Source organism: Camellia sinensis, chromosome 12 (assembly GCF_055761805.1).
Source record: "Camellia sinensis isolate YWXY chromosome 12, ASM5576180v1, whole genome shotgun sequence".
Classification (NCBI taxonomy): Eukaryota; Viridiplantae; Streptophyta; class Magnoliopsida; order Ericales; family Theaceae; genus Camellia; species Camellia sinensis.
In genome coordinates, this window is record NC_138972.1 from 1,082,501 (window position 1) to 1,095,000 (window position 12,500).

A 12,500-nucleotide genomic window follows, 5' to 3' on the forward strand; every position below is an offset into this window, starting at 1 on the left:
GAATGCAAGTAACAAGCGCAACAGGCAACTTTCGAGGGACATACTTTTCGCAACAAGCTTCCACTAGGAAAGCATAGGCAACTCGTTCGAACGTCAAAGCCAACCAAATGGCAATTACCCGAGGGACACGCTTTTCGCAAGGCACCTTCCACTAGGGAAGCGCAGGCAACCCGAAGGCGAGTCGAAGACAACCCGAGGGACATGGAGGAATGCACCAGTGGAGTTCGCTGCACAGGCAGGGATCCGTCCAACTCGCACAAACCGAACACAACTCACGCGCCACGACGTACACTGTGCACCAGCCCCCCAAAACGAATCACCCCCCGAAGGACTAAGAAGCCCGACGAACGCGCGAAAACATTTAGAGAGGCCGAGCAAGCACCGGTTAGCGCGAATGCAAGTAACAAACGCAACAGGCAACTTTCGAGGGACATACTTTTCGCAACAAGCTTCCACTAGGAAAGCATAGGCAACTCGTTCGAACGTCAAAGCCAACCAAATGGCAATTACCCGAGGGACACGCTTTTCGCAAGGCACCTTCCACTAGGGAAGCGCAGGCAACCCGAAGGCGAGTCGAAGACAACCCGAGGGACATGGAGGAATGCACCAGTGGAGTTCGCTGCACAGGCAGGGATCCGTCCAACTCGCACAAACCGAACACAACTCACGCGCCACGACGTACACTGTGCACCAGCCCCCCAAAACGAATCACCCCCCGAAGGACCAAGAAGCCCGACGAACGCGCGAAAACATTTAGAGAGGCCGAGCAAGCACCGGTTAGCGCGAATGCAAATAACAAACGCAACAGGCAACTTTCGAGGGACATACTTCTCGCAACAAGCTTCCACAAGGAAAGCACAGGCAACTCGTTCGCACGCCAAAGCCAACCAAATGGCAATTTAACCGAGGGACATGCATTTCGCAAGGCAACTTGTACAATTACCCGAGGGACATGGCATGCTTGCCAAGGCCGTGGCATGACATGCTGCTGGCCAAGGCCGGGCATGCCATGCTGCTGGACAAGGCCGTGGCAAGGCATGCTGATGGCCGAGGCCGTGGCAAGGCATGCTGATGGCTGAGGCCGTGGCAAGGCATGCTGATGGCCGAGGCCGTGGCAAGGCATGCTGATGGCCGAGGCCGTGGCGTGGCATGCCATGCTGCTGGACGAGGCCGTGGCGTGGCATGCCATGCTGCTGGCCAAGGCGTTGGCATGGCATGCTGCTGCTGACCAAGGCTTGGGCTTGCCATGCTGCGGGCAAAGGCCGCGGCATGGCATGCTGCCGGCCAAGGCTTTGGCATGCCATGTTGCTGGCCAAGGCCGTGGCATGGCATGCTGCTGGCCAAGGCCGTGGCATGACATGCTGGCCAAGGCCGGGGCATGGCAAGCTGCTGGCCAAGGTCGTGGCATGGGACGCTGCTGGCCAAGGCCGGGGCATAGCACGCTGCTGGCCATGGCCGTGGCATGACAAGCTTGCCAAGGCCGGGGCATGGCGTGCTGCTGGCCAAGGCTGTGGCATGGCATGCTGCTGGCCAAGGCTGTGGCATGGCATGCTGCTGGCCAAGGCCGGGGCATGACATGCTGGCCAAGGCCGGGGCATGGCATGCTGCTGGCCAAGGCCGTGGCATGGCATGCTGCTGGCCAAGGCCGTGGCATGACATGCTTGCCAAGGCCAGGGCATGGCATGCTGCTGGCCAAGGCTTTGGCATGGCATGTTGCTGGCCAAGGCTTTGGCATGCCATGTTGCTGGCCAAGGCTGTGGCATGGCATGCTGGCCTAGGCCAACGTGCCACCGCCACCACCGCGGGCCGCCACTCGACGCATCCCGTGCTTGGCTATGTAGTTTCGATGCCACAAGCCAATGCCACAAGCCAAGCGATGGCATGTGCCAAGCGCCCGCCTAGGCATAGGCGTGGCCTGTGGCCTGGCCATGCTGGCCAGCCTTAAGGGAGGTGCCCCCCCCTTATAATAGCCTGTTAAGCCCTTTTCAATCTGGCAGGAGGAAACATCAACCATGTTCGAGGAGTCATAATGGGGTTTTTTTAAAAAGTAATGGTTTTTTGCCAAAACTTTCAACATGAAAGTTGTATGAAATAATTTAATACACCATAAAAAAAATAATAAAAAAATATTTGGCCACCGGAATATTTTATTTTAATTTATTTCAATTTTAATACTTAAAAAATAATAAAAATTACTAAAAATACTCAAAAAATTCTAGAAAAATTCCAACAATTATAAGATGAGGCACTAGTAATTATAGTAATTTTTTTAATTATTTTTTTATTTTTAATTTATTTTATTATAATTTTTATGAGTAAATAAATAATTAAAAAGCCCGACGAACGTGCAAAAACTCTTAGAGAAACCGAGCAAGCATCGGATAGCTCGAATGCAAATAACAAACGCAACAGGCAACTTCCGAGGGACATACTTTTCACAACAAGCTTCCACTGGGGAAAGCACTAGCAACGTGTTCGCAAGTCCAAAGGCAACCAAACGGCTATTACCCGAGGGACAAGCATTTCGCAGGGCAACATATACGTAAGTCAAAGCCAAACCAAATGGCAATTACACGAGGGACAGGATTGCTTGCCAAGGGCGTGGCATGCGATGTTCTAGCCCAAGGCCAAGGCACGCCACGCTGCGGGACAAGGCCGTGGCAAGACATGCGGCTGGCCTTGGCCTTGGCATGGCATGCCGCTGGCTTTGGCTGGGCTGCGTTGGCCTTGGCATGGAATGTTGCTGGCTTCGGATGGCCTGCCTTGGCCTTGGCCTTGGCCGTGGCATGGCATGCTGCTGGCCTTGGCCTTGGCATGGCATGCTGCTGGCTTTGGCTGGGCTGCCTTGGCCGTGGCATGGCATGCTGCTGGCCTTGGCCTTGGCATGGCAAGCTGCTGGCTTGGGCTGGGCTGCCTTGGCCGTGGCATGGCATGCTGCTGGCTTTGGCTGGGCTTCCTTGGCCGTGGCATGGCATGTTGCTGGCCTTGGCCTTGGCATGGCATGCTGCTGGCTTTGGCTGGCCTGCCTTGGCCGTGGCATGGCATGCTGCTGGCCTAGGCCGTGGCATGGCATGCTGCTGGCCTAGGCCTTGGCATGGCATGCTGCTGGCTTTGGCTGGGCTGTCTTGGCCGTGGCATCGCATGCTGCTGGCCTTGGCCTTGGCATGGCATGCTGCTGGCTTTGGCTGGGCTGCCTTGGCCGTGGCATCGCATGCTGCTGGCCTTGGCCTTGGCATGGCATGCTGCTGGCTTTGGCTGGCCTGCCTTGGCCGTGGCATGGCATGCTGCTGGCTTGGGCTGGGCTGCCTTGGCCGTGGCATGGCATGCTGCTGGCCTAGGCCTTGGCATGGCATGCTGCTGGCTTTGGCTGGGCTGCCTTGGCCGTGGCATGGCATGCTGCTGGCCTTGGCCTTGGCATGGCATGCTGCTGGCTTTGGCTGGGCTGCCTTGGCCGTGGCATGGCATGCTGCTGGCCTTGGCCTTGGCATGGCATGCTGCTGGCTTTGGCTGGGCTGCCTTGGCCGTGGCATGGCATGCTGCTGGCCTAGGCCTTGGCATGGCTTGCTGCTGGCTTTGGCTGGCCTGCCTTGGCCGTGGCATGGCATGCTGCTGGCCTAGGCCTTGGCATGGCATGCTGCTGGCTTTGGCTGGGCTGCCTTGGCCGTGGCATGGCATGCTGCTGGCCTTGGCCTTGGCATGGCATGCTCCTGGCTTTGGCTGGGCTGCCTTGGCCGTGGCATGGCATGCTGCTGGCCTTGGCCTTGGCATGGCATGCTGCTGGCTTTGGCTGGGCTGCCTTGGCCGTGGCATGGCATGCTGCTGGCCTAGGCCTTGGCATGGCATGCTGCTGGCTTTGGCTGGCCTGCCTTGGCCGGGGCATGGCATGCTGCTGGCTTAGGCCTTGGCATGGCATGCTGCTGGCTTTGGCTGGCTGCCTTGGCCGTCGCATGGCATGCTGCTGGCCTTGGCCTTGGCATGGCATGCTGCTGGCTTGGGCTGGGCTGCCTTGGCCGTGGCATGGCATGCTGCTGGCCTAGGCCTTGGCATGGCATGCTGCTGGCTTTGGCTGGGCTTCCTTGGCCGTGGCATGGCATGCTGCTGGCCTTGGCCTTGGCATGGCATGCTGCTGGCTTTGGCTGGGCTGCCTTGGCCGTGGCATGGCATGCTGCTGGCCTTGGCCTTGGCATGGCATGCTGCTGGCTTTGGCTGGCCTGCCTTGGCCGTGGCATGGCATGCTGCTGGCCTAGGCCTTGGCATGGCATGCTGCTGGCTTTGGCTGGGCTGCCTTGGCCGTGGCATGGCATGCTGCTGGCCTTGGCCTTGGCATGGCATGTTGCTGGCTTTGGCTGGCCTGCCTTGGCCTTGGCGTGGCATGCTGCTGGCCTAGGCCTTGGCATGGCATGCTGCTGGCTTTGGCTGGGCTGCCTTGGCCGTGGCATGGCATGCTGCTGGCCTTGGCCTTGGCATGGCATGCTGCTGGCTTTGGCTGGCCTGCCTTGGCCGTGGCATCGCATGCTGCTGGCTTAGGCCTTGGCATGGCATGCTGCTGGCTTTGGCTGGCTGCCTTGGCCGTGGCATGGCATGCTGCTGGCTTTGGCTGGGCTGCCTTGGCCGTGGCATGGCATGCTGCTGGCCTAGGCCATGGCATGGCATGCTGCTGGCTTTGGCTGGGCTGCCTTGGCCGTGGCATGGCATGCTGCTGGCCTTGGCCTTGGCATGGCATGCTGCTGGCTTTGGCTGGGCTGCCTTGGCCGTGGCATGGCATGCTGCTGGCCTTGGCCTTGGCATGGCATGCTGCTGGCTTTGGCTGGGCTGCCTTGGCCGTGGCATGGCATGCTGCTGGCCTAGGCCTTGGCATGGCTTGCTGCTGGCTTTGGCTGGCCTGCCTTGGCCGTGGCATGGCATGCTGCTGGCCTAGGCCTTGGCATGGCATGCTGCTGGCTTTGGCTGGGCTGCCTTGGCCGTGGCATGGCATGCTGCTGGCCTTGGCCTTGGCATGGCATGCTCCTGGCTTTGGCTGGGCTGCCTTGGCCGTGGCATGGCATGCTGCTGGCCTTGGCCTTGGCATGGCATGCTGCTGGCTTTGGCTGGGCTGCCTTGGCCGTGGCATGGCATGCTGCTGGCCTAGGCCTTGGCATGGCATGCTGCTGGCTTTGGCTGGCCTGCCTTGGCCGGGGCATGGCATGCTGCTGGCTTAGGCCTTGGCATGGCATGCTGCTGGCTTTGGCTGGCTGCCTTGGCCGTGGCATGGCATGCTGCTGGCCTTGGCCTTGGCATGGCATGCTGCTGGCTTGGGCTGGGCTGCCTTGGCCGTGGCATGGCATGCTGCTGGCCTAGGCCTTGGCATGGCATGCTGCTGGCTTTGGCTGGGCTTCCTTGGCCGTGGCATGGCATGCTGCTGGCCTTGGCCTTGGCATGGCATGCTGCTGGCTTTGGCTGGGCTGCCTTGGCCGTGGCATGGCATGCTGCTGGCCTTGGCCTTGGCATGGCATGCTGCTGGCTTTGGCTGGCCTGCCTTGGCCGTGGCATGGCATGCTGCTGGCCTAGGCCTTGGCATGGCATGCTGCTGGCTTTGGCTGGGCTGCCTTGGCCGTGGCATGGCATGCTGCTGGCCTTGGCCTTGGCATGGCATGTTGCTGGCTTTGGCTGGCCTGCCTTGGCCTTGGCGTGGCATGCTGCTGGCCTAGGCCTTGGCATGGCATGCTGCTGGCTTTGGCTGGGCTGCCTTGGCCGTGGCATGGCATGCTGCGGGCCTTGGCCTTGGCATGGCATGCTGCTGGCTTTGGCTGGCCTGCCTTGGCCGTGGCATCGCATGCTGCTGGCTTAGGCCTTGGCATGGCATGCTGCTGGCTTTGGCTGGCTGCCTTGGCCGTGGCATGGCATGCTGCTGGCCTTGGCCTTGGCATGGCATGCTGCTGGCTTTGGCTGGGCTGCCTTGGCCGTGGCATGGCATGCTGCTGGCCTTGGCCTTGGCATGGCATGCTGCTGGCTTTGGCTGGGCTGCCTTGGCCGTGGCATGGCATGCTGCTGGCCTAGGCCTTGGCATGGCATGCTGCTGGCTTTGGCTGGCCTGCCTTGGCCGCGGCATGGCATGCTGTTGGGCTAGGCCTTGGCATGGCATGCTGCTGGCTTTGGCTGGGCTGCCTTGGCCGTGGCATGGCATGCTGCTGGCCTTGGCCTTGGCATGGCATGCTGCTGGCCTTGGCCTTGGCATGGCATGCTGCTGGCTTTGGCTGGGCTGCCTTGGCCGTGGCATGGCATGCTGCTGGCCTTGGCCTTGGCATGGCATGCTGCTGGCTTTGGCTGGGCTGCCTTGGCCGTGGCATGGCATGCTGCTGGCCTTGGCCTTGGCATGGCATGCTGCTGGCTTTGGCAGGCCTGCCTTGGCCGTGGCATGGCATGCTGCTGGCCTAGGCCTTGGCATGGCATGCTGCTGGCTTTGGCTGGGCTGCCTTGGCCTTGGCATGGCATGCTGCTGGCCTTGGCCTTGGCATGGCATGCTGCTGGCTTTGGCTGGCCTGCCTTGGCCGTGGCATCGCATGCTGCTGGCCTTGGCCTTGGCATCGCATGCTGCTGGCCTTGGCCTTGGCATGGCATGCTGCTGGCTTTGGCTGGGCTGCCTTGGCGGTGGCATGGCATGCTGCTGGCCTTGGCCTTGGCATGGCTTGCTGCTGGCTTTGGCTGGGCTGCCTTGGCCGTGGCATGGCATGCTGCTGGCCTTGGCCTTGGCATGGCATGCTGCTGGCTTTGGCTGGCCTGCCTTGGCCGTGGCATGGCATGCTGCTGGCCTAGGCCTTGGCATGGCATGCTGCTGGCTTTGGCTGGGCTGCCTTGGCCGTGGCATGCCATGCTGCTGGCCTTGGCCTTGGCATGGCATGCTGCTGGCTTTGGCTGGGCTGCCTTGGCCGGGGCATGGCATGCTGCTGGCCTTGGCCTTGGCATGGCATGCTGCTGGCTTTGGCTGGCCTGCCTTGGCCGTGGCATCGCATGCTGCTGGCCTTGGCCTTGGCATGGCATGCTGCTGGCCTTGGCCTTGGCATGGCATGCTGCTGGCTTTGGCTGGCCTGCCTTGGCCGTGGCATGGCATGCTGCTGGCCTAGGCCTTGGCATGGCATGCTGCTGGCTTTGGCTGGGCTGCCTTGGCCGTGGCATGGCATGCTGCTGGCCTTGGCAGGCCTGCCTTGGCCGTGGCATGGCATGCTGCTGGCCTAGGCCTTGGCATGGCATGCTGCTGGCTTTGGCTGGGCTGCCTTCGCCGTGGCATGCCATGCTGCTGGCCTTGGCCTTGGGGCTGGGCTGCTTTGGCTGCGGTTCTTATCACTAGACGTGCGTTGCGTGCGAAGGCGTGCAAAGGCGTGCGCGACCATGCGCGCAACACGCGCACCGTGGTCAAAAGACCACGCGCGCGGTATACGCACAGGCCACGCTGCCCACGCCGCGGGCATGCCAGGCCAGGCTGCCCTGGCCGGCCGCATGCCAGGCCGCCCAGGCCGTGCGCATGCCATGCCGTGCTGCCCAGGCCGGCTGCATGCCAGGCCGCCCAGGCCGTGCGCATGCCATGCCGTGCTGCCCACGCCGCGGGCATGCCAGGCCGGCTGCATGCCAGGCCGCCCAGGCCGTGCGCATGCCATGCCGTGCTGCCCATGCCGCGCGCATGCCAGGCCGCCCACGCCCGCGCGCATGCCACGCCATGCTGCCCAAGGCCGCGGCCAGGCCGCCCAAGGCCGCGCCCAGGCCGCCCAAGGCCGCGGCCAGGCCGCGCAAGGCCGCGGTCCAGGCCGCCCAAGGCCGCGGCCGAGCCGCCCAAGGCCGCAGCCCAGGCCGCGGTCGAGCCGCAGTGCATGTAACCCAAGGCCGCAGCCCAGGCCGCACCCAACATGGGGCGTACCTGCCACTGCCTTGCCCTGGGCAAGGGAGGTGCCCCCCCCCTTATAATAGCCTGTTAAGCCCTTTTCAATCTGGCAGGAGGAAACATCAAGCATGTTCGAGGAGTCATAATGGGGTTTTTTTAAAAAGTAATGGTTTTTTGCCAAAACTTTCAACATGAAAGTTGTTGGAAATAATTTAATACACCATAAAAAAAATTTAAAAAAATATTTTTTTTCCGAAAATATTTTATTTTAATTTATTTCGATATTAATACTTAAAAAATAATAAAAATTAATGAAAATGGTCAAAAAATTATGGAAAAATTCCCATAATTAAAGGATGATTCACTAGTAATTATAGAAATTATTAAATTATTTTTTTCATTTTTTTTTTTTATTTTGATTTTTTTATGCCAAATAAGGGCTTTAAAAATTCGAAAAGCTCCAGAAAAATTGCAAAAAAATAGGGAATGACATTTAAAATTGATTGTAGTGCATTTTTAATTGTGTTGCACGGTTTGGGTAAGATTATAAAAGAATCATGTTCAAAAAGATCGATCGAGGCGGTGGCATGCCATGGCCTTGGCCTTGGCCTTGGCCTTGGCCATGCCTTGCACAGGGACTTGGCCTTGCCCACTGCCTTGGCCTTGGCCTTGGCCTTGGCTTTGGCCTTGGCCTTGGCATGGCATGGCATGCTCGCCGAGGCCGTGGCATGCCTTGCTGCTAGCCAAGGCCGTGGCGTGGCATGCTCGCCCAGCCCGTGGCACGCCATGTTGGCCCAAGGCATTGGCATGGCATGCCGGCCAAGGCATGCTGGCCAACGCTGCACAAGGCGGTGGTATGCCGAGGCCGTGGCATGGCATGCTGGCCGAGGCCGTGGCTTGCCACGCCGCCACGGCCGTGGCATGCTGGGCAACGGACCGGCATGGCATGCTGGCCGTGGCGGTGGCACGACATGCTGGCCAAGGCAGTGGCATGGCATGTTGGCCAAGGCTAAGGCATGGCACGCTGTGGCATGGCACGCTGGCCAATGCAGTCGCAAGGCATGCGGGCCGAGGCCGTGGCATGGCATGGCATGCGGGCCGAGGCCGCGGCACGGCCCGCTGGGCAACGCGGTGGCATGGCATGCTGGGCAACGCCGTGGCAAGGCATGCGGGCCTTGGCCTTGGCATGGCATGCTGGCCGAGGCCGTGGCATGGCATGCGGGCCGAGGCCGTGGCATGGCATGCGGGCCGAGGCCGTGGCATGGCATGGCATGCGGGCCGAGGCCGTGGCAGGGCATGCGGGCCGAGGCCGTGGCGTGGCATGGCATGGCACGTTGGGCTACGCCGTGGCAAGACATGCGGGCCGAGGCCGTGGCATGGCATGTTGGGCAACGCCCTGGCAAGCCATGCGGGCCGAGGCCGTGGCGTGGCATGTTGGCCAAGGCTAAGGCATGGCACGCCGGGCAACGCGGTGCATTGGCATGCTGGGCAGCGCGGTGGCAAGGCATGGGGGCCGAGGCCGTGGCATGGCATGTTCGGCAACGCCGTGGCAAGACATGCGGGCCGAGGCCGTGGCATGGCATGCGGGCCGAGGCCGTGGCATGGCATGTTGGGCGACGCCGTAGCAAGGCATGCGGTCCGAGGCCGTGGCATGTCATGCGGGCCGAGGCCGTGGCATGGCATGCGGGCCGAGGCCGTGGCATGGCATGTTGGGCGACGCTGTAGCAAGGCATGCGGGCCGAGGCCGTGGCATGGCATGCGGGCCGAGGCCGTGGCATGGCAAGTTGGGCGACGTCGTGGCAAGGCATGCGGGCCGAGGCCGTGGCATGTGTTGCGAGCCGAGGCCGTGGCATGGCATGCGGGCCGAGGCCGTGGCATGGCATGTTGGCCGACGCCGTGGCAAGGCATGCGGGCCGAGTCCGTGGCCTGGCATGTTTGGCAACGCCGTGGCAAGACATGCGGGCCGTGGCATGGCATGGCATGCGGGCCGAGGCCGTGGCACGACATGTTGGCCAAGGCTAAGGCATGGAACGCCGGGCAACGCGGTGGCATGGCATGCTGGGCAACGCGGTGGCAAGGCATGCGGGCCGAGGCCGTGGCATGGCATGTTGGGCAACGCCGTAGAAGGGCATGCGGGCCGAGGCCGTGGCATGGCATGCGGGCCGAGGCCGTGGCATGTCATGCGGGCCGAGGCCGTGGCATGGCATCCGGGCCGAGGCCGTGGCATGGCATGTTGGCCGAGGCCGTGGCAAGGCATGCGGGCCGAGGTCGTGGCATGGCATGTTTGGCAACGCCGTGGCAAGACATGCGGGCCGTGGCATGGCATGGCATGCGGGCCGAGGCCGTGGCACGACATGTTGGCCAAGGCTAAGGCATGGCACGCCGGGCAACGCGGTGGCATGGCATGCCGGGCAACGCGGTGGCAAGGCATGCGGGCCGGGGCCGTGGCATGGCATGTTGGGCGACGCCGTAGCAAGGCATGCGGTCCGAGGCCGTGGCATGTCATGCGGGCCGAGGCCGTGGCATGGCATGGCATGCGGGCCGAGGCCGTGGCATGGCATGTTGGGCGACGCCGTAGCAAGGCATGCGGGCCGAGGCCGTGGCATGTCATGCGAGCCGAGGCCGTGGCATGGGATGCGGGCCGAGGCCGTGGCATGGCAAGTTGGGCGACGTCGTGGCAAGGCATGCGGGCCGAGGCCGTGGCATGGAATGTTGGGCGACGCCGTAGCAAGGCATGCGGGCCGAGGCCGTGGCATGTCATGCGGGCCGAGGCCGTGGCATGGCATGCGGGGCGAGGCCGTGTCATGGCAAGTTTGACCCAGGCCGTGGCTCGACATGTTGGCCAAGGCTAAGGCATGGCACGCCGGTCAACGCGGTGGCATGGCATGCTGGGCAACGCGGTGGCAAGGCATGCGGGCCGAGGCCGTGGCATGGCATGTTGGGCAACGCCGTAGCAAGGCATGCGGGCCAAGGCCGTGGCATGGCATGCGGGCCGTGGCCGTGGCATGGCATGTTGGGCGACGCCGTGGCAAGGCATGCAGGCCGAGGCCGTGGCATGGCATGTTTGGCAACGCCGTGGCAAGACATGCGGGCCGTGGCATGGCATGGCATGCGGGCCGAGGCCGTGGCATGGCATGTTGGGCAACGCCGTGGCAAGGCATGCGGGCCGAGGCCGTGGCATGGCATGCGGGCCGAGGCCGTGGCTTGTCATGCGGGCCGAGGCCGTGGCATGTAATGCGGGCCGAGGCCGTGGCATGGCATGTTGGGCGACGCCGTAGCAAGGCATGCGGGCCGAGGCCGTGGCGTGGCATGCGGGCCGAGGCCGTGGCATGGCATGCGGGCCGAGGCCGTGGCATGGCATGTTGGGCGACGCCGTAGCAAGGCATGCGGGCCGAGGCCGTGGCATGGCATGTTGGGCGACGCCGTAGCATGGCATGCGGGCCGAGGCCGTGGCTCGACATGTTGGCCAAGGCTAAGGCATGGCACGACGGGCAACGCGGTGGCATGGCATGCTGGGCAACGCGGTGGCAAGGCATGCGGGCCGAGGCCGTGGCATGGCATGTTGGGCAACGCCGTAGCAAGGCATGCGGGCCGAGGCCGTGGCATGGCATGCGGGCCGTGGCCGTGGCATGGCATGTTGGCTGACGCCGTGGCATGGCATGCAGGCCGAGGCCGTGGCATGGCATGTTTGGCAACGCCGTGGCAAGACATGCGGGCCGTGGCATGGCATGGCATGCGGGCCAAGGCCGTGGCATGGCATGTTGGGCAACGCCGTGGCAAGGCATGCGGGCCGAGGCCGTGGCATGGCATGCGGGCCGAGGCCGTGGCTTGTCATGCGGGCCGAGGCCGTGGCATGTAATGCGGGCCGAGGCCGTGGCATGGCATGTTGGGCGACGCCGTAGCAAGGCATGCGGGCCGAGGCCGTGGCATGGCATGCGGGCCGAGGCCGTGGCATGGCATGTTGGGCGACGCCGTAGCAAGGCATGCGGGCCGAGGCCGTGGCTCGACATGTTGGCCAGGGCTAAGGCATGGCACGCCGGGCAACGCGGTGGCATGGCATGCTGGGCAACGCGGTGGCAAGGCATGCGGGCCGAGGCCGTGGCATGGCATGTCGGGCAACGCCGTAGCAAGGCATGCGGGCCGAGGCCGTGGCATGGCATGTTTGGCAACGCCGTGGCAAGACATGCGGGCCGTGGCATGGCATGGCATGCGGGCCGAGGCCGTGGCATGGCATGTTGGGCAACGCCGTGGCAAGGCATGCGGGCCGAGGCCGTGGCATGGCATGCGGGCCGAGGCCGTGGCATGGCATGCGGGCCGAGGCCGTGGCATGGCATGTTGGTCGACGCCGTAGCAAGGCATGCGGGCCGAGGCCGTGCCTCGACATGTTGGCCAAGGCTAAGGCATGGCACGCCGGGCGACGCGGTGGCATGGCATGCTGGGCAACGCGGTGGCAAGGCATGCGGGCCGAGGCCGTGGCATGGCATGTTGGGCAACGCCGTAGCAAGGCATGCGGGCCGAGGCCGTGGCTCGACATGTTGGCCAAGGCTAAGGCATGGCAAGCCGGGCAACGCGGTGGCAATGCATGCTGGGCAACGCGGTGGCAAGGCATGCGGGCCGAGGCCGTGGCATGGCATGTTGGGCGACGCCG